Source organism: Notolepis coatsorum (assembly GCF_963971535.1).
Source record: "Notolepis coatsorum genome assembly, chromosome: 13".
Taxonomy (NCBI): domain Eukaryota; kingdom Metazoa; phylum Chordata; class Actinopteri; order Aulopiformes; family Paralepididae; genus Notolepis; species Notolepis coatsorum.
The window spans coordinates 111,984,202-112,003,112 of record NC_140177.1 but is presented as its reverse complement, the minus strand read 5'-3'; positions in this window follow the sequence as shown (position 1 = coordinate 112,003,112).

The window sequence follows — 18,911 nt, the reverse complement described above, 5'->3', positions numbered from 1 at the left end:
TATGAGTTTACGCCAATGAGATCTGCATATCAATATACCACAGCTACGCCTGCACAGCCTAACTATCAACTCCAGACTGCAACAGCGCTCTACCCTGCACAACGGTTACCCACTGCAGCTGCCCTCCAGCCAGTGGGCCAACATACAGCAGGTGCACCTCAGCAGTCTACCCATCAACTACCCTCCTGGACAGCGGCATCTTCACCATACACAACCGCTGTCGCAGCAGCGAGGGCATATCAGCCTCCACAAGTCATCCCTGCTCAGCAAGTGCATCAATCGCTGCCGCACCAACTGAGCCACCATCCACAACCAGTGTATCAGCCTCAGCCTGCTCCATCGACTCAGCCAGCCTATCAGCTGGTGCATCCAACACCCGGTCCAGCACCCTATTATTCTGTAGCAGTTCCACCGGTCCAGTATGTCTGTCAGCCCCAGTATACATCACTACAGGATCCATACACTCTCCAGCCTCCCAGGCAGCCAGTCCCTGTACCTAAACTGCCTAACCTGGTCCATGACAGTGAGAGAGAATTCACAGACCTTAAGATGGCGCTGGACCACCTACTCGATGCCCACACTGAACGTTCTGAGCACTACAAGTACCATGTACTTATGGAGCAGCTGGTTCTAGATGAGGCTAAGCTGATAGCCCAGTCCTGCAGGCATTATGTGAAACCCTACACCACCGCCATGCAGGCCTTGCAGCGGCAATATGGACAGCCATATCAGCTTGCACAAAGCGAGATTGTCGCAATACTGAACGCTCCTGATCTCAAAGCAGGAGATACCAAAGCCTTCCAGAGCTTCGCCCTTAGCATCGACTTGCTAGTGGGAATGCTGACATCGCTGGAAGGACCTAACGGGATGGAAGTCATGTGGACCGGCCATGTGGACCGGCTCCTGTGTAAGCTCCCTACGCAAGTGAGAGACGGCTTTGTGGAGCACCTACAGGCTCGAGGTCGCCTCGACACGACCAGCCTAAACCTGTACGACCTTCGAGACCTCGCCGACTGGCTCAGGGTAAAGGCCGAAGCTCAAAGACTGTCAGAGAGAATGGCACAGTGCCATCGGATGGAAGGGACACAGTTCCCTAAGAGAGACAAGCAAGTTCCCCCACCCAGACCTTGCAACCAGCTTTCCTCCGTTTATCATGGTTCCGACAAGACAGCCGTCAGCCTGCTGAGACATCTCGATCAGAAGCCAAGAAGCAGAAGTTCAAGAGGATGTGTCTCTTCTGTAGGAGTGCCGAGTACTACCTATCGCAGTGTCCAGACATTGTCCAATGCTCGCCAGGAAAGGTTGATGAGTGGATAGCAAATGGCAAACGTTGTCGTCATTGCGGTCGTACCAGCCACGAGCAAGATGCCTGCACCTTGAGGAAAGCATGCAGTGAGTGCCAGGAGGTCCACCTCAGAGTTCTCCATGCTATTGCCAAGCCAGGCCCCCGCTTCTACCTCATCACACCGAAGGAGGGCGCCTCGCTCTCCAACTCCAGACAAGGAGGAAAGGTGTACCTTAAGGTGGTACCAATCGTCATTACTAATGGGAGAAAGTCACTGCACACTTATGCGATCCTAGACGATGGAGCTGAGCGCACGATAATACTGCCAGCTGCCGCTCGACACCTGGACCTTAAAGGCGAAGCGGAGTCCCTTGCACTGCGGACGATTCGCCAAGACGTGGCTCACCTCACTGCCAAGTCTGTAGATTTCCATGTGGCCTCCCTGACTCATCCTTCTGAACAGCACCTGGTGAAGGGTGCCTTCACAGCGGGTTGACTAGCCCTGTCAGAGCAGTCTTACCCTGTGACTGCACTTCAGGAACGCTATCGCCACCTAAGGGGGCTCCCATTGCAGGACTTCAGTAAAGTGCATCCACTACTGCTAATTGGTGCAGACTGCACCCATCTGATCACATCCCCAGAACCCATGAGATTCGGCCCCAAAGGTGGACACGCAGCAGTTCACACAGCGCTCAGCTGGGCACTCCAAGGCCCAGATGGTCTTGCGTCGCATGCTACTTCATGCTACTTTACCTCTCTCAAGTCTGCACCGGACGACCTCTATCAACACGTTGAACATCTCTGGCAGCTTGATGTGCTTCCATTTAGAAGTGAAAAGCTAGCAGTAAGGTCCCGTCTGGACCACGAGGCTGTGGGCATCTTGTAAGCACGCACTGAGAGGGTGAAGGTTGGTGACACACTCCGGTACGCCACGCCTCTGCTCCGCGTAAAGGACGCGCCACCACTGAAAGCCACTGCCGAAGCAGTCATGCCAATACTCCGTAGCACTGAGCGACGACTGGTAAAGGATCCAGCCAAGGCTAAAATCTATGGAGCAGAGATCCAAAAGCTCATCGATGGAGGATGTGTTACCAAGCTGGGTAAAGAAGAGGTGACTAAGTCTGATGAGTCATGGTTCATCCCCCATCACCTTGTCCACCATAATGGGAAGGATCGTCTGGTCTTCGACTGCTCCTTCACCTATCGTGGCCTCTCCCTCAATGAGCAACTTCTTCCAGGCCCAACCCTCGGACCATCGCTCATCGGGGTCCTCCTGCGATTCCGGCAGTACACGTTGCCATTAGTGGGGACATCCGAGCGATGTTCCATCAAGTTCGTCTGCCCAGCCATTGCTGCGGTTTGTCTGGCAAAACCTGAAAAGGGAGGAGCAACCGGGAGGAGCAACCGGACGTGTACCAATGGCAAGTCTTGCCATTTGGGACCACAAGCAGCCCCTGCTGCGCAACATTTGCACTGCAGAAGCATGTCAAAGATCATGTGGAGGGAAACGAGGACATCCTGCAGTCCATAGAGAAGTCGTTCTATGTGGACAACTGTCTCCAGAGCGTTTCAATGCCAGAGGCTGCCAAGCACCTTGTGGACAAGATGCGGCAGTGTCTAGCCTCAGGAGGATTCGAGATCCGGCAGTGGGCGAGTAACTTCCCATCGGCGGTCTCCCATTTGCCCTCCACCGCTAGATCGGACAGCACAGAGCTATGGCTTGTAGAGAAGAACACTGACCCCCAGGAGCTGGCCCTGGGACTACGGTGGCATTGTCCAACTGATCTACAACTCCAAGCCTTTGGAGAGTGAGATTCCCACCATGCGCTATGTATACAGGGTGCTAGCCCGCCAATATGACCCTCTCGGAGCCATCATTCCCTACACAATACGGGCCAAGGTTATAGTCCAGAAACTGTGGGCAAAGAAGAGGGACTGGGATGACCCAAATCTCCCTCCTAACATCCTTGAGGCCTGGCTACGCTGGGAAAGGGAACTCCCTGACTTGGCGAACATCTCCCTACCGCGAAGCTACGCACCGCTGGAGGTCGCCACAGAAGCCACAGACTACACTCTCCACATCTTCTCTGATGCCTCTGAACAGGCGTATGGCTCGGTAGCCTACCTCACAATGAAGAGTAATGACAGAGTCCACGTCTCATTTGTTATGGCAAGGTCTAGGGTGGCCCCAAAGCGTCAGCAGTTGATGCCACGGTTAGAGCTCTGTGCAGCGCTGGCAGGAGCCCAGCTGTCCTCCCTGATTCATCGAGAGCTCACCCTAAGCATCTCCCAGACCTTTCTCTGGACTGACTCTACCACAGTCTTAACCTGGCTGACATCAGAGTCCTGCAGGTTCAAGGTGTTCGTGGGAACCAGGGTCTCCGAGATCCAAGACCTGACAGCCCTGCACACCTGGCGCTACGTGGACACAGCCAACAATCCAGCCGATGATCTCACCCGCAGCAAAACCTTAGCTGAACTGGCGGCACCAAATCGGTGGATTCAAGGACCATCATTCCTCCGTGGTCCACCTAACAGATGGCCATTGCTTCCCACCTCTACAGAACCAGAAGATGCGGCCGAGCTCAAGCAGAGTATCTTCTGTGGCCTCACACAGATTAATCCGGCATCCCAAACACCCGATGTCTCGCAGTTCAGCAGCTGGACGGACCTGGTCAAAGCCACCCAGCAGTTTCTTCACGGGGCGGCGGCTGACTCCTCTCTACCTCAACCTGACCTGCATGACACCGAAGTCTTCCTGTTGAAGGCCAGCCAGGCGGACTGCTTCCCCGAGGAAATTAAGTGTCTCAGAGCCGGAAACCCAGTACTGCCCAGTAGTAAGCTCGGTACGCTCTCACCAGAGATGGATCATACAATGGGTCTTCTCCGAGTTGGTGGACAGTTTCGCCACCTGGACATCTCCTCCTCTACCGACATCCACCCCATAGTTCTCCACCCTGGCCATGCAGTGACAAAACTCCTCATCAAGGTGTGGATGCACGCCTACTCCACCCAGGGCCCGATCGGGTCTTTGCAGAAATCTGGCACCAGTACTGGGTCCTGCGGGGGAGACAGGCCATCAAACATCATCAAAGGACCTGCCCAGAATGTAGGAAGTGGAGAGGGAAGCCGGTGGTTCCAATGATGGCCAACTTACCTCCTGCCCGTTTGCGGATCCTTAAGCCGCCATTCTTCTCGACAGGAATCGACTGCTTCGGGCCATATACTATCAAGGTCGGGCGGGGCACCAGAAAATGCTGGGGAGTCATCTTTAAATGCCTGACCACTCGCTGTGTCCACTTAGATCTGCTGAGTAGCATTGACACCGATGCCTTCCTCTTGGCTTTGAGACGATTCATCGCCTGGAGAGGCATCCCTTTGAGATTCTCTCGGATCAGGGGACGAACTTCCGAGGTGCAGAGAGGGAACTGAGGGAGGCATTCGCCTCGATGGAGCCACAGCTGCAGGAGATACTTGCCAAGAAAAGGATCAAGTTTCAATTCAACCCACCAGCAGCTCCCCACTTTGGTGGTGCCTGGGAACACGAGATACAATCTGTCAAGAAGGCTCTGCAGGTGGTGATCGGTACTCAGCCTCTCCAAGAAGAAGTCCTGCTCACTGTTTTGGTCGAAGTGGAAGGCATCCTCAACGCCAAACCTTTAGGATACTTGTCGTCAGACATTGCGGATCCGGACCCTGTGACACCAAACATGTTGCTGATGGGGCGGCGGGACGCCTCCCTGCCACAAGTGTCCTACGCTCCGGACCTACTCACCAGGAGACGGTGGCGGCATTGCCAAATGATGGTGGACCACTTCTGGGTGCAATTCCTCAGAAGCTACTTACCATCCCTTCAAGTCCGCGACAACACACTGATGGTCTCCTCCAGGACACCATCGTGATGATTGTCGACCCTCAGCTGCCACGTGCTCACTGGCCCGTTGGGAAAGTTGTCAGACTAAATGCAAGTGCAGATGGATGCATCCGGTCGGCTGAGGTCCGAGTTGGAGACAAGACGTACCTACGACCGGTAGCATGCCTTGTCCAGTTGCCGACTGTGGCACACGATGTCGACAATCCATAGACCTCGGTAGCCACTTAGGGAATTTAACGTGTTTACATAATAGCTATGCTATCCTGGGGGCGGCTGTTGTAAATTCCCCACTATTTTGCCATACTGTGTATTATTATTTCTATTCAGGCATTACTTTGGACAGCCCAGGGGGTATTCTTGTTCCTAGTCAGGCATCTCTCCAGACAGCCCAAGGGTCCTTAGTCTGGTAATTAAATACAGGTGGTGAATTGCCGGCACCTGTGTTTCCATTTGCAGACTGAGAGTGCGTCCTTGAGGAAGTAAGTTATCACCAGCCTCCAAAATGTAATTCCTGTGGTTTATGCTAGGTAAATGTAGCCTGCATTGTGTATTGTTGGGGCGCTGTGATTTATGTGTATGATTATGGCTTGGGGTTTGCTGCTTTGTGTTGTGTTTGAGTGCTCCTGCCAGAGTCTTCAGGGTATTCTTGTTTACCAGTGAGGAGATCCGGTACAAGAATCGGGTTCGTTGATTGACTTTTTTTATTACATTGGATGCCATTTTGTCACAGGAAAGATTTGCCTCTAGGATGGAACCCAGGTAGGTAATATCTTCTTTTCTTGTGACAATATTGTCACCCACTGTAACTGAGAAGCCGTCGGTCTTGCTGAGTTTGTTATTTGAACCGAAGAGAATGGACTCTGTTTTGCCCATGTGTAATGATAGTTTGTTATCAGCGAGCCATATGCAGATTTTGCCTAGTTCTGAGCTGAGGGTTTTTTCAACCTGTAACTTGTTCTTGTCAGAGACCAGCAGGGCTGAGTCGTCCGCAAACAGGAACAAGTTGCAGTCACAAGCTGACAACATGTCATTTGCATAAATTAGGAACAGTATTTATTGAATAATCAGAAAGCATAATTACATGAATTATCGGGTGGTCCATGGATCACGACAAGCTTGTTGACAACAGCAATGCAGTATAGCAGAGTGGCCAAGGAGCTCTCTTTTTCCTCTATTCTAAATGGTCTGATATACTGTCCGACCTAGGGTGTCTCTTCGCTGGCTGACCAATCAAGTGTGAGACACCTGTGTCCTTTCCCATTATGATCCAGCTCGGACAGGATGCATAGTTATGTAACAGGAAAAATGCACAGGCGCCCACCCCGCACTGACCAGCCACCTTGCTGGAGATAAAGGGGGCCACTCTAACCTTGGCCTAAAAGCCTCTCAATGTAAAAGGAAACCTAGTGTCCTCAAATGTTTATGATACTGATTGTACTGTAATCCTATTTATCAATGACTTTTAACTTAATCAATGTTCCTAATTAACTAATATATTTATATATGATATAAGCCTAAAGTCTGACGTTAATTTCCGACATAATCCCTCCTGTGGTGCTCTTAAGCACCAAATACATAACTAATTAAACTTATTAAACATCAAACAAAACAAAACAAATTCTGACTGAGAGTAATGGAGTATGACAAAACATATTAGAATTATAGGCCCCACCATTAATACATAACCCTCCTGTGGGGCTGTCAAGCCCCAGATTCAATCGAATTTGGACTTATAAATCGCAAACGCCCTTCCAATATATATATCAAGATCCATCAAGCTCAGTCAGTGGTAACATCCTATGAAAATAGAAAACTAGAATATGACTAAACATAACCAGAATTAATGTTAAAAAAACCACACATCATATATAATTGTAATATCAGACCATCATCATGCTTACACTTAAAGTAATTTACTCATTTATTATGTCAGAGAGTGAGAGGGGGTCCACAACTGTAGGCTGAGGTTACACCTTTCGTATCATCTTCGTATTGTTTTCTTATACGCATCGCCGCGTATCGCCGCGACGTCATGCGCCTCGAGTCACACTTTCGTTTTTTTTTCGTTTTTGTCACCAGAGCACACTGATGTAGTACACTGCCAAAGCAGTAAGTGGCAGTAGGTGGCAAACATGAAGGCAATTTCAACCAATCAGAACGAATGTGCCAATACACTTCCTGGAAGCTCCAGCAAAATGTCAATAAGGCAGGCGCCTATGCCGCGCCACCATCTTGCTCAATGCAGCAATTCTTTTTTCAGCAAAGCCTAATAAAAGTGCAATAAACAAAACGGATACATTCACTGTGTGTTCTGCCTGTCATTTGTTGATGAAACAAAACTAACATCAACACAAGTGACCACCAAGAGCGGATAGTTTAGGCTAAAAAACGATCGGTAGCATTGTAGCATTGTTAGCTGCATGCTAACGTCAATGGAGTATGCCATTATAACAATATAGCATTGTGGCTAGAAGCTAACGTTAGCTCACGCTACTTAGCCAGCATCAAAACTGATGATATCGCGAGCTATCAGTAGTTAGATAACATTAGAGACAACGCTGTGTGTATTAAACAAAGGTGAATAGATGACTGGGCCATTTTGTTTAATGCTTCTTAAGTTGAAAGAGGAACTCTGAGCTAACAGGGTCTGAATCCTGATAGCTCACGTTAGCCAGCTGCTCATGCCATCGGTAATGCTAGCAGAATGAATGGATGTAAACTTTATTTAACATATTGCATATGGGTACAATACAATACGGCTCAATACAAACAATTGTTAAGGGAATGCAGACTGTTGTAGCTTGGACTGGGGTCCTTATAACAATAACTTGACAACACATGGTAGCTGAAGCTATTTGGGACACGGAGCTCTGTCCCAAACACACACACACACACTCTGCTGTCACCGGAAGGGCACGCAGATGGTATCTACTGCGCATGGGCGTTTTCGCAACAACGGCTAGCGTGCTGACTACACGCTGTTTGTCGACTCGTTTTTTTGCGTATCTCCAAACGCAAACACAATTTTGCGTTTCAGCCGTATCCACAAAAAAAAGTGTTAGATGTTGTGAAACAGGGTCAAATTCCCCAACCACCCTCAGATGTTTTTGAGCGGTAACATGACCTGTTTGCAGACGGGCACCCCCAATCAGGATAATCAACATGACATAGGGAACAACAAAATACTGCAAGAAATACGCTGTTTTTGTGGCCTATATGGCCTAAATTAAGGCAAGCAAATAATGTAAAAAATGCTGTTTTTGTGGCCTTCATGACCTAAACATGGCAAGCAAATAACACATACATATTGATCCCCCCGGAAAAAGAACTTCAATAACCAACATGATGACAATCATTAGTATCACATCATACAATCATACATAATTATGTTCCAACAGTTCGTATGAGACATGTCTTCATCCTGGTCGAATTCCCCACATAATCTTTCCTGCTGTGTGTGTGTCTAAAACTTCCCTGGGGAATGGCTATTGAAGTGATGGTCCAGAGTGGCTTCTAAAAAAACGCAATGCACCCTGGACATAAATTGTTCATCCGCCTAGTGACAGTGTCATAGAAATAAAATGTGAAGTCCTCCGGGATGTGCGATAATAACCTGTATCAGCATATGCTTAGCCGTGTCTACCTGTTGCTGCGTGGTCAGGGGATGACTCGGGGGGGGGGGGGGGGGGGGGTTGTGATGACTTCTGGGGTGGGGGGTGGTGATGAGGGGGACGGGGGTTGTGGTGATGAGGGGAATGGGGGTCGTGGCGATGAGGGGAATGGGGACGATCTCCTGGTGGTCGAGGGGTTTGACGACGACTTCCGGGGTTGAGGGGGATGGCATCAACGTTGACGTTGACCTTGTGGCGTCGAAGGGGATGGCGTTGATTTTTGTCTGCCAAGTAATCCAAACCAGATCTCCCTCCTCGCAGCGTTTCCAAGGATTCCACCTCCTGCCTGAGCAAATGAGTCCAAACAACATCCCACCCCGAACAAAGTTCCACCACTTCTATCTCAGCGTGGGAAAAAACAACAGCCATTACGAAGTCCTAAAGACACCCCTGTTCAGCTTAACAATGATGTGTGTCTTAGTGCATACTGTGTATTTCTACAAGCCTGATCCTCAGTGAGTTGGTTGCTGGTCCCATCGACCAGTCTCTCATCTTCTGGTGGGGTTGGTAGCTGCTGTCCTTTGAGTTGGATATGTCCTTTCAGAGACAACTCAAATCAAATCAAATCACCTTCTTTTTCCATCATCATCACTTTCCTCTCTCAACATAGTGTAGTCCCAGGTATGGGTCCCTTTCCACTAAGTTCTCTGTCCAAACTCCTTTGAACAGAACAACCTAGCTTTCTGTTTCCCACTAAGCTATCGGTCCAAACTCCTTTGAACAGAACAACTTAGCTTTCTGTTTCCCTATGCATCTCCTGTTGAGGTGGTGCATAACCTTCCTCCTGGTTCTCCTTTATACTTTCTAGATCCTTCTTAATTTCCACTTCAATTCTCTCACTTTTCACATGTGTCACACAGTCCTACCTTCCACCTTAATCGCTGTTTGGTTTGGTCCTTTGTCAGGTCTTATTCACTTGGGCTCGTTACACTTTCATCAATGGCTTTCTCTTCCCTGTCTCCTTCCACCTGATAACAGATTGCTTGATAGATGTTGATAGTTTGTTAGATATCATACATATTTGGACAATTCTTCTTCCTAACCCATAGAATAGAATAAAATAAACTCCTTTGAATGACCCCGACGGAGATTTGGCACTACAGATCACACACATTGAACAACAATAAACATTTAGGTAGTCAATAGGGCTAAAATAGGAATAAGAATATAATAATATTAAAATAAAAAATAAAGTAGAATAGAGAACAAAATACGGTCCGGCATATACAATCCGGCATGTATATACCGTCCAAAATTCCAAATACACACCCATCCAGCCAAAAAATATACGAAAACGTACAGTGAATGTACAGTAATAAGTGGGAACATTTTAAGTCAATGTACTTCTATGATAAGGGAATAGTCAGTTAAACTCTCATGCGGTGCTGGAAATGTTAGTTTGTATTCTCCTGCTCATTAGTGCTGGTGGCAAAGCGTATATTCAGTTAATTTGACTCACTGAATGAATGAATGAATGAAAACTTTATTTAACACTGTACCCACAGTCTCTTTACCAACATATTCCGCTTTGTATAGTTGTGTTCCCATTGTCATCTAGCGTACACCAAAGAGATTATGATGGTATTTCCCAGACTAATGTGGAAGTCCCCTCTACCTATTCTGCCTATCTCAAGACTAACCCTATCTCACTGTCTTCATGTAGATTAGCGGTGGGATTTTGAAACACTTAACTCAGTAGCGCAGTTACGCCACCAACAAGCTGGTTACTTCTCCTGACAGCTCTGAACTGCTCTAGCCGCAACACCACACAAAAATAAGAAATTAAAACAAAAAAACAACGCTTTGTTGCTATGCCTACCCAGGGAAACTCCACAAACTCCTAAAACCATCAAAACTCTTTCAACAGTGTTCCTCAAATGACACAGGGAAAAAACATTTGTTCTTTTGCCACCTTAATCACTTAATGATTTGCCACAACCTAAATATTGTTAGTTAATGATCTTGATAACACACATTATTCTGAATGACTCATGTGTTTTAATAACTTAAAAGTCAAACTCAAAGTCTAATTTAAGTGTGATTATAATAGAATACAGTTCTATTGGTATTATTACTATTTTATTTTTGTAAATTTTATTGTGTCACTACACGCTTATCATTAACCTCTTAACCCTGGAGCCTATTTTCTGAAAATCCACCTAAATACATACTTAAGTAAATGGAATATTGCTCCACTTCTACAGGGTCCATTTGCATGTTCTTGGTATCTAGGGACATCTATGGACCTCAGTGAATGTATTCCCAGTGTCAGAAATATTGTGTCTATTACTAGGCTTGCTTAAATTGTGATGAAACAAAGGAGAATATGAATTATGATTTTTCTTTGCCTCTTTGACAGTGAATAACCACTTGCTAATAAAGACTAAACATTAAAACCTGCCACTGATCTTAATCGGTACCTTCTTGAGATCCGCTTACAAAATATCTAAGGAAATTAATAAAGGGAAGATGATTAAACAGAGGGTTCTCTAGATACAGTACTGAATTCTACCATCCGGACCATTATGTCATTTGAAATATTATTATAGAAAATAGAACAGCAGGCTTCTAAATTCGCTTATTATAGCCAATTCGCACATTTATATATATACATATATTATCTTTCAGGTGGCCGAGTCCAATTTGGATTTAGTATCGCTTGGCGTGCATAAGAACAGATAATGAATGCTACTGTAATCTACTGTACTTTTTTTTTTTTTTTTTTTTTGCACGCTTTTGAAACTAATTTCAGATCTTTGGCGTCAATTGTCATGGGGATTGGTATGATTCACCCCCTGTTGAGATACGATTCGATTCGATACGATTTGATTCAACATAATGCGATTCGGGGCGATACGATGCGATTCACCATGATGCAAAATAATGATACAATTTTATGGTATGATAGAGGATTTGGTTGTATTCCTTATATGCAGCTTATATTGTTATTAAAAATAAAATAATCTACTGTAAGACAATTTATATAAAACCTCTTGGGTGCCTAAGGAGACTTTTGCATAGTGCTGTCTTTTCTATCTTCAGCTAAAAACACACACAATGTACATACACACTACTGTGAGACAATAATAATCATACACAAAGGGATAATGGCTTATAGCAGACTTAATGATTTTATAATATTTCAGATAATGAAATTAAATGTTTATCATCAACTATCCAATTAGTATTTATATTGTAACGTTTGGCCACTTTAAATCATTGAACAGAGAGAGAGAGAGAGAGAGAGAGAGAGAGAGAGAGAGAGAGAGAGAGAGAGAGAGAGAGAGAGCCCCTCTAGTCTGAGTTGCCGTTGACAGTTGATGTCACACACACTAGACTCGGATGGCAACAACACACGGAGCCTGCCTGGATGCCCGATGCATGAAGCGATATACTTAAGAAACGAATAGCCAATAAAAAAAATACCTATATGTCCCTATGCCATAAATGTCATGTATGTTGTGTATGTCATAAATGTCTATATGAATTGAAAATGGGGGACCCTGATGTAAACAAGACAAACGTCTTTCTCAGGTCTGCATCCCCTTAACAATTGTGTGTATTGAGCCGTACTGTATTGTACCCATTCTGCAATCTGTCAAACAAAGTTTTCATTCATTCATTCATTCATTCATTCATTCATTCATTCATTCATTCATTCATTCATTCATTCATTCATTCATTCATTCATTCATTCATTCATTCATTCATTCATTCATTCATGTGAAGTTATTTGAACCCCTGTTGTCAAGCCTCTTCAATATACCCCCCCCCCCCTCCTCACTAATGGAACTGGTGTTGCAGAGTCACGTTAGTTAGTTATTTAGACACTGCAGTTTAGCGTTAGTTGAACGGCTAACTGGCGTTAGCCAGAGGCTACTAGCGTTTACCATGTTGATCAATTCTATTCATTTCTCCTCCTCGACTTCCACTGTTTGTTGATAACTGTGACGCGGCTCTCGCCTTATGTAGTAGCGAAGCAATAGTATCTGCTGTGTGTGCAGTCACAGTGCACTGCTGACAGAAGTGGATGAGAGGAAATTATATGAATGCATCGGTTTTGACCGATGCAAAGACGCTACAACAAGATCCATCGTGAGTTCAGCCTGAAATTTTGCCAATGCAGACTTATTCCACCGGTGCACTCGCATCGTGAACGTTTATGTCGGCGCACCGATGCAAATCGATGACTCGTCACATCACTACTATAAGTGGCCCCGGTGTCAATCATGAAATTGTGATCTTCATTGTTGATTGTAACTGGTACAGTGGGACTTTCACAATGATCTGCGGATAATGTCAGGTATATCTCCCCCTCCCCCGGACCTAACTTTTGTTTTGGATACCCAGTCTGGTCCATCCAGGGGTTTGTTTGACAATCACGTCTTATATGTCCTGCTTGCTTGCAGCCACAACATTGTGCTCGACCAAACTCATTTCTCTGTCCTTGTGGTGGAGGTCTTTGATTGTAGTGAGTATAACGTGTGTCACCACCTCTGCCCCTCCCTCCTGGTCTCCTTTGCATCAATCTTCCTTGTTGTGGGAAAGTGTTGTAATCCCCTGACCTTCCCCTTCCCACACCATTCTGTGGCTGCTTATTGACTTCTTGGGGGAAACCTGTGGTCATTACAGGTGTTTGCAGCTGTGTTGTATCAAAAGTCCTGTCTTTCTTTTGTTGTGACGTTGTGCTAATTATAACAGTTTTTATGTATTTGTTCAAATTTAAATATATGATGTATATATATTTTTCATATGAATGACACAGATATATATATACATATATCTATATATATCTATATATATACAAACCTAAACTGCAAAGTCCAAGCACAAGGTAAAATGACTATCTAAAGTTTTAATTGCAGAATTGTAATTGAGTATGGCCAGGCTTTAGTTTTAGATGCAACACTAAATAAGGTCTAGTTTAAATTGGGATGTGGCACAAAAGTACATTTCAAATGTATGTTAACCCTGCTTTTACTATCAAACCTACCAATTTAATAGAAGCAACAACCTTGTATCTGTTTAAAAGGCTACAGTCAAACATGCAAAGCCGGCTACTCAACATTTACCTTATCTAAAATTGAAAACACAAGTTTTATCGATCAATCAATCAATCAATCAATCAGATTTACTTATATAGCACATTTAACATGCCACGTGTCAACCCAAGTGCTGTACAGAGGGTTGATACATAGGGTTTTGAGCCTAGATTTGAAGGCATCTATCGAGGGGGCAAGCCTAATGGAGGTGGGGCTGCTGTTCCACAGTTCAGGGGCTGCGACACAAAAAAAACACGGCCCCCCCTGAGCTTAAGGTTAGACCTCCGGACTGTCAGGAGCCTCTGATCGGCTGACCTGAGAGACCTGGCATTGGAATAGGGGTATATGAGGTCTTAAATGTAGGAGGGGGCTGACCTTTAAGGGCTTTAAGAACAAAAATAGGCTTTAAGAACAAAATAGGAGAACCTTAAAATCTATCGCAGTGGTTCCCAAAGTCGGGGTCGCGACCCAAAGGTGGGCCGCGAGCAGCCACGGGAGGGCCGCGAGATGATTAAAAAAAAAAAAGAAAAAAAAAAAGCCACTGAACTTCTATTCTATTGTATTCTAAAATGTGACTATATGGTTTTATATTAACTTAATAAATAAATAAAAACTAAAAATCTAATTATTTCAACGAACATTTCAAACTAAATAACAGATTATGCACATAAAACGCTGAAAACAACCGAAGCAACAATAGTATTTTAATGAGGCTATTATTATTATCATTATTATTTTGCAACAAGTTAGCCCTTTCATAAATAGCACATATAAATGAATAACTACCTTGAACTAACTTAATAGGATTGAAGTGATATTTGGCTTAAAAAATAAATAAAAAAAGCCTGACGATGTGCATTGGGCCGCGGCTCTCTGACGCCTTATTTTCTGGGTCCCGGCCTGAAAAGTTTGGGAACCCCTGCGTACTGGAAGCCAATGAGGGGAGGCGAGGACAGGGGTGATGTGGTCTTTTATCATTTTTATGTTTATTAATTCTGTAAATCTCTCAATTTTTGTTTTGTTTATACGCCAATGTTAAACCTTACTAAAATGTCACAGTCAAAACAAACCAGTATACGTATTTTCAGCGTAAACAGTCCAATTGTAGATATATAAATGTGTTTCTCTCCTGGCTCACAAAACACAAACATGCCCTTGTCCTCTCTGACAAGGCAATGATTAACCTGTAGCCAGCCACTGTGGGCCTGTTATCTCAACCTCCCTCTAATGGAGTAAATGTTTTTCTGTAGTTTCAAGTTGAAGTTTCAAGTTTGTTTATTAATTTATTATGACATACAACTATGACACACAAATCCGACACTGAAATGCTGTAGAGGGGTTCCCAAACTTTTCAGGCCAGGGCCCAGAAAATAAGGCGTCAGAGAGCCGCGGCCCAATGCACATCGTCAGGCTTTTTTTTCTTTTTTTTTTGCCAGGCGACCGATTTTTTAAGCCAAATATCACTTCAATCCTATTAAGTTAGTTCAAGTTAGTTATTCATTTATATGTGCTATTTATGAGAGGGCTAACTTGTTGCAAAATAATAATGATAATAATAATAGCCTCATTAAAATACTATTGTTGCTTCGGTTGTTTTCAGCGTTTTATGTGCATAATCTGTTATTTAGTTTGAAATGTTCGTTGAAATAAGTAGATTTTTCGTTTTTGTTTATTTATTAAGTTAATATAAAACCATATAGTCACATTTTAGAATACAATAGAATAGAATTTTAGAATACAACTATAAACACTGTCCTGGCCTGCTTCTAAGTTCAGTGGCCTGACAAAAAAAAAAAAAAAAAAAAGAATTTAATTTATTTTTAAAATCATCTCGCGGCCCACCCGTGGCTGCTCGCGGCCCACCTTTGGGTCGCGACCCCGACTTTGGGAACCACTGCTAGATGACCTAAAAGGTGTATATTGATATCACAGACCCCACCATCCCCACGCGGCCGCAGTGGAGACAGAGAAGTCAACTAAATCAATACTCATCCCTTTGCACAGCAGCGCAAGATCAGCATTGAATCACAGATAAGCGATAACTCAAATCAACGATATATAGGAATAAAATGTTGCCAAGTTTACTATACAAGGTACACGTACATTACAGTAAAATGTTTGGTTCTGCATAACAATACTTAGCTAAATACTTAATTTAGAATGCAGATGATACAACCTATAGTTATTTAAATTTAAATATAGCTCTCAGGGTCAATTTGCCCTGGTGCTGGAAGTGTAATGATTACCCACGCAGCTAGCCCGCTTGCCTGTTATCAGTCCTGTGTCTTTACTTTACTCTTTACAGACTACTTTAAAGTTTGATCTTTTGTATTTTTATACCCTTGATAAAACATTTTGCCAAATAGAATTTTTATGGGACCAAATAGATGATCGCTTGCCAAATTGAATGTACTATATTCTTTCCTTAAATTGAATTATGGATCGTCCTAGAAACTGTTTGATGACATAAAATCAATCTTATTATGGTACACGCTTATGCTATTCAAATTACACAAATTACATCAAACATACTGTAGCTATTTAAGCAAAATACATTTACAAATAACAAAACATTCAATCTTTCCTCCTCACACACTTTCTCACATGTCTGCAGACCTTTCAAATTCATTCAGTCATTCATTTCCATCAGCAAACAGTGAGAGAGCAGGGGGGTTTGTAGGTGTGTGTATAGAGAAAAATGACAGAGATGTGATAGTCAAACGTGAGTGTGAGAGAAAAATGTATGTGTTTATCAGCAGAACAAGACAAATGAGATCTTTGTTCTTTCCAGATGTCCATTTCCCATGCACAAACGAGTCTCGTCACCACTACCCAGGTCATAGGCCACTCTGCGCTCCACACAGCAACACAGAGCTCTTTTCAAAGTGTCACTCTCACTCTGTTCTCCCTCTACCGCTCTCTGGTATTGAGATTCGAGCAAAGGTTGTCAGCAGTTACCCAGAGCGATACCTATTAATGAGCCACAGCCCAAAACCCTCTCTGTCACATGGGGAAATGGAGCAATCCAGGTTTTGAAAAACAAAAACTCAAATTTGCGCTGAAGTGTGTGTGTGTAAAGGGACATATAGAGAGAGTGAGAGAGAGGTGTGTGTATGTAGGATTGATAACACAATCCGCTGTAATAGCTGACTTCACTTCAAACACGGCTGCAGTCAAAAATTAAATAAATAAAAGAACAGTGTGCACCACTGTGTTATTTTCCTAACTAGAGCTGGCCAGCATTAATCAATGTAGCCTGTTTACCAAGGCTGTAGCCTGTCTACCAAGGCATTTCCTTCACACTGAAAGGAATAAATAAATTCAGTAGTCTGTTTACCAAGACCGTAGCCTGTCTACCAAGGCTTTTCCTTCACACTGAAAGGAATTAAAAAAATACCGTAGTCTGTTTACCAAGACTGTAGCCTGTTTACCAAGGCTTTTCCTTTACACTGAAAGGAATAAATAAATAAAAATATTCAAAATAAAATAATAATAAAAACGCACCAATCTTACCAGATTAGCCCAAAGCAAACCATTCAAACAATACAACACATGAACTCATTATCCAATACTGTAGGTTTTTTGGAGGAGAGGCCCGGAGATTACTCACAGAATGAAAATACTGAACCCAGAGCCAATAAACATATGTCAGCAAGGTGTTTGCTTACCTTAATCCTGGTCTCTGAATTCAGTACCCGCCCTGATGAGTAGCTCTGTTAATGGCCTCTGACCTCTCCTGGCTGTTGGCTCGCCAATAATGTGGGAAGAATTGTTTGCTCCTCGAATCAGGACAAAAGGACATCGAATATTAGACACAGGACAATGAGTTCAAACATAATGTATGGTATTTATTGAATAATCAGAACGCATAATTACATGAATAATCGGGTGGTCCATGGATCACGACAAACTTGTTGAAAGCAATGCAGTATAGCAGAGTGGCCAAGGAGCTCTCTTTTCCTCTATTCTAAATGGTCTGATATACTGTCCGACCTAGGGTGTCTCTTCGCTGGCTGACCAATCAAGTGTGAGACACCTGTGTCCTTTCCCATATGATCCAGCTCGGACAGGATGCATAGTTATGTAACAGGAAAAATGCACAGGCGCCCACCCCGCACTGACCAGCCACCTTGCTGGAGATAAAGGGGGCCACTCTAACCTTGGCCTAAAAGCCTCTCAATGTAAAAGGAAACCTAGTGTCCTCAAATGTTTATGATACTGGTTGTACTGTAATCCTATTTATCAATGACTTTTAACTTAATCAATGTTCCTAATTAACTAATATATTTATATATGATATAAGCCTAAAGTCTGACGTTAATTTCCGACAGTGGCTTCATGTTTTCATCCACTGAGCCGTGAGGCTCAACATGCTTGTTTGGTTGAGGTCTAATGAAGTTCTCTGAACTCGCCAAATTGCCCATAAATATAGTTTTTGTGGGTATTGTCCAGTTGTTGCTGTATGTTTTTATCTGCCCAAAATTCAAGCAAGCATGAAAGCATTACAGTAACGATGTTGTGTGTGTCAGCAAGTTGATACAGAAGACTCTCCCGTGTTTTGGTACAAGCATTGCACACCACGCCCCCCGCTACCACTGGCGCGCACCCGGAACCACCTATTTCAGCGGTCCAGGTTTGGAGCGAATCAGCGTCCCCGGGGACGGGAGGGAGCGTTCTCACAGGACGGACACACCCTTTTTGGGTGCGATCGGGCTCTGATTCGACTCCGAATGGTGGGTGAGAAAGCCCCCTGAGTCGTCACAACTCGTAATCTTGGGTATCATGGAACTTTACCAAATTTACCACTTGGTTTTTAAGAGGACATGCCGAATGCAGAGGGACCTTAAAGTCTATAATTGAAATGCCTTAATTTAGTGTCAGCATGTCACTTCTTATGAAAAAGTAAGTAACCTGTTAAGCTGTAGCCCTATTTTCAGAAATTTCGCCTAAAGGTACATGCCCAAGTAAATGGAAGATTGCTCCACTTCTACAAGGTCAATTTGCATGTTCTTGGTATCTAGGAACATCTAGGGACCTGG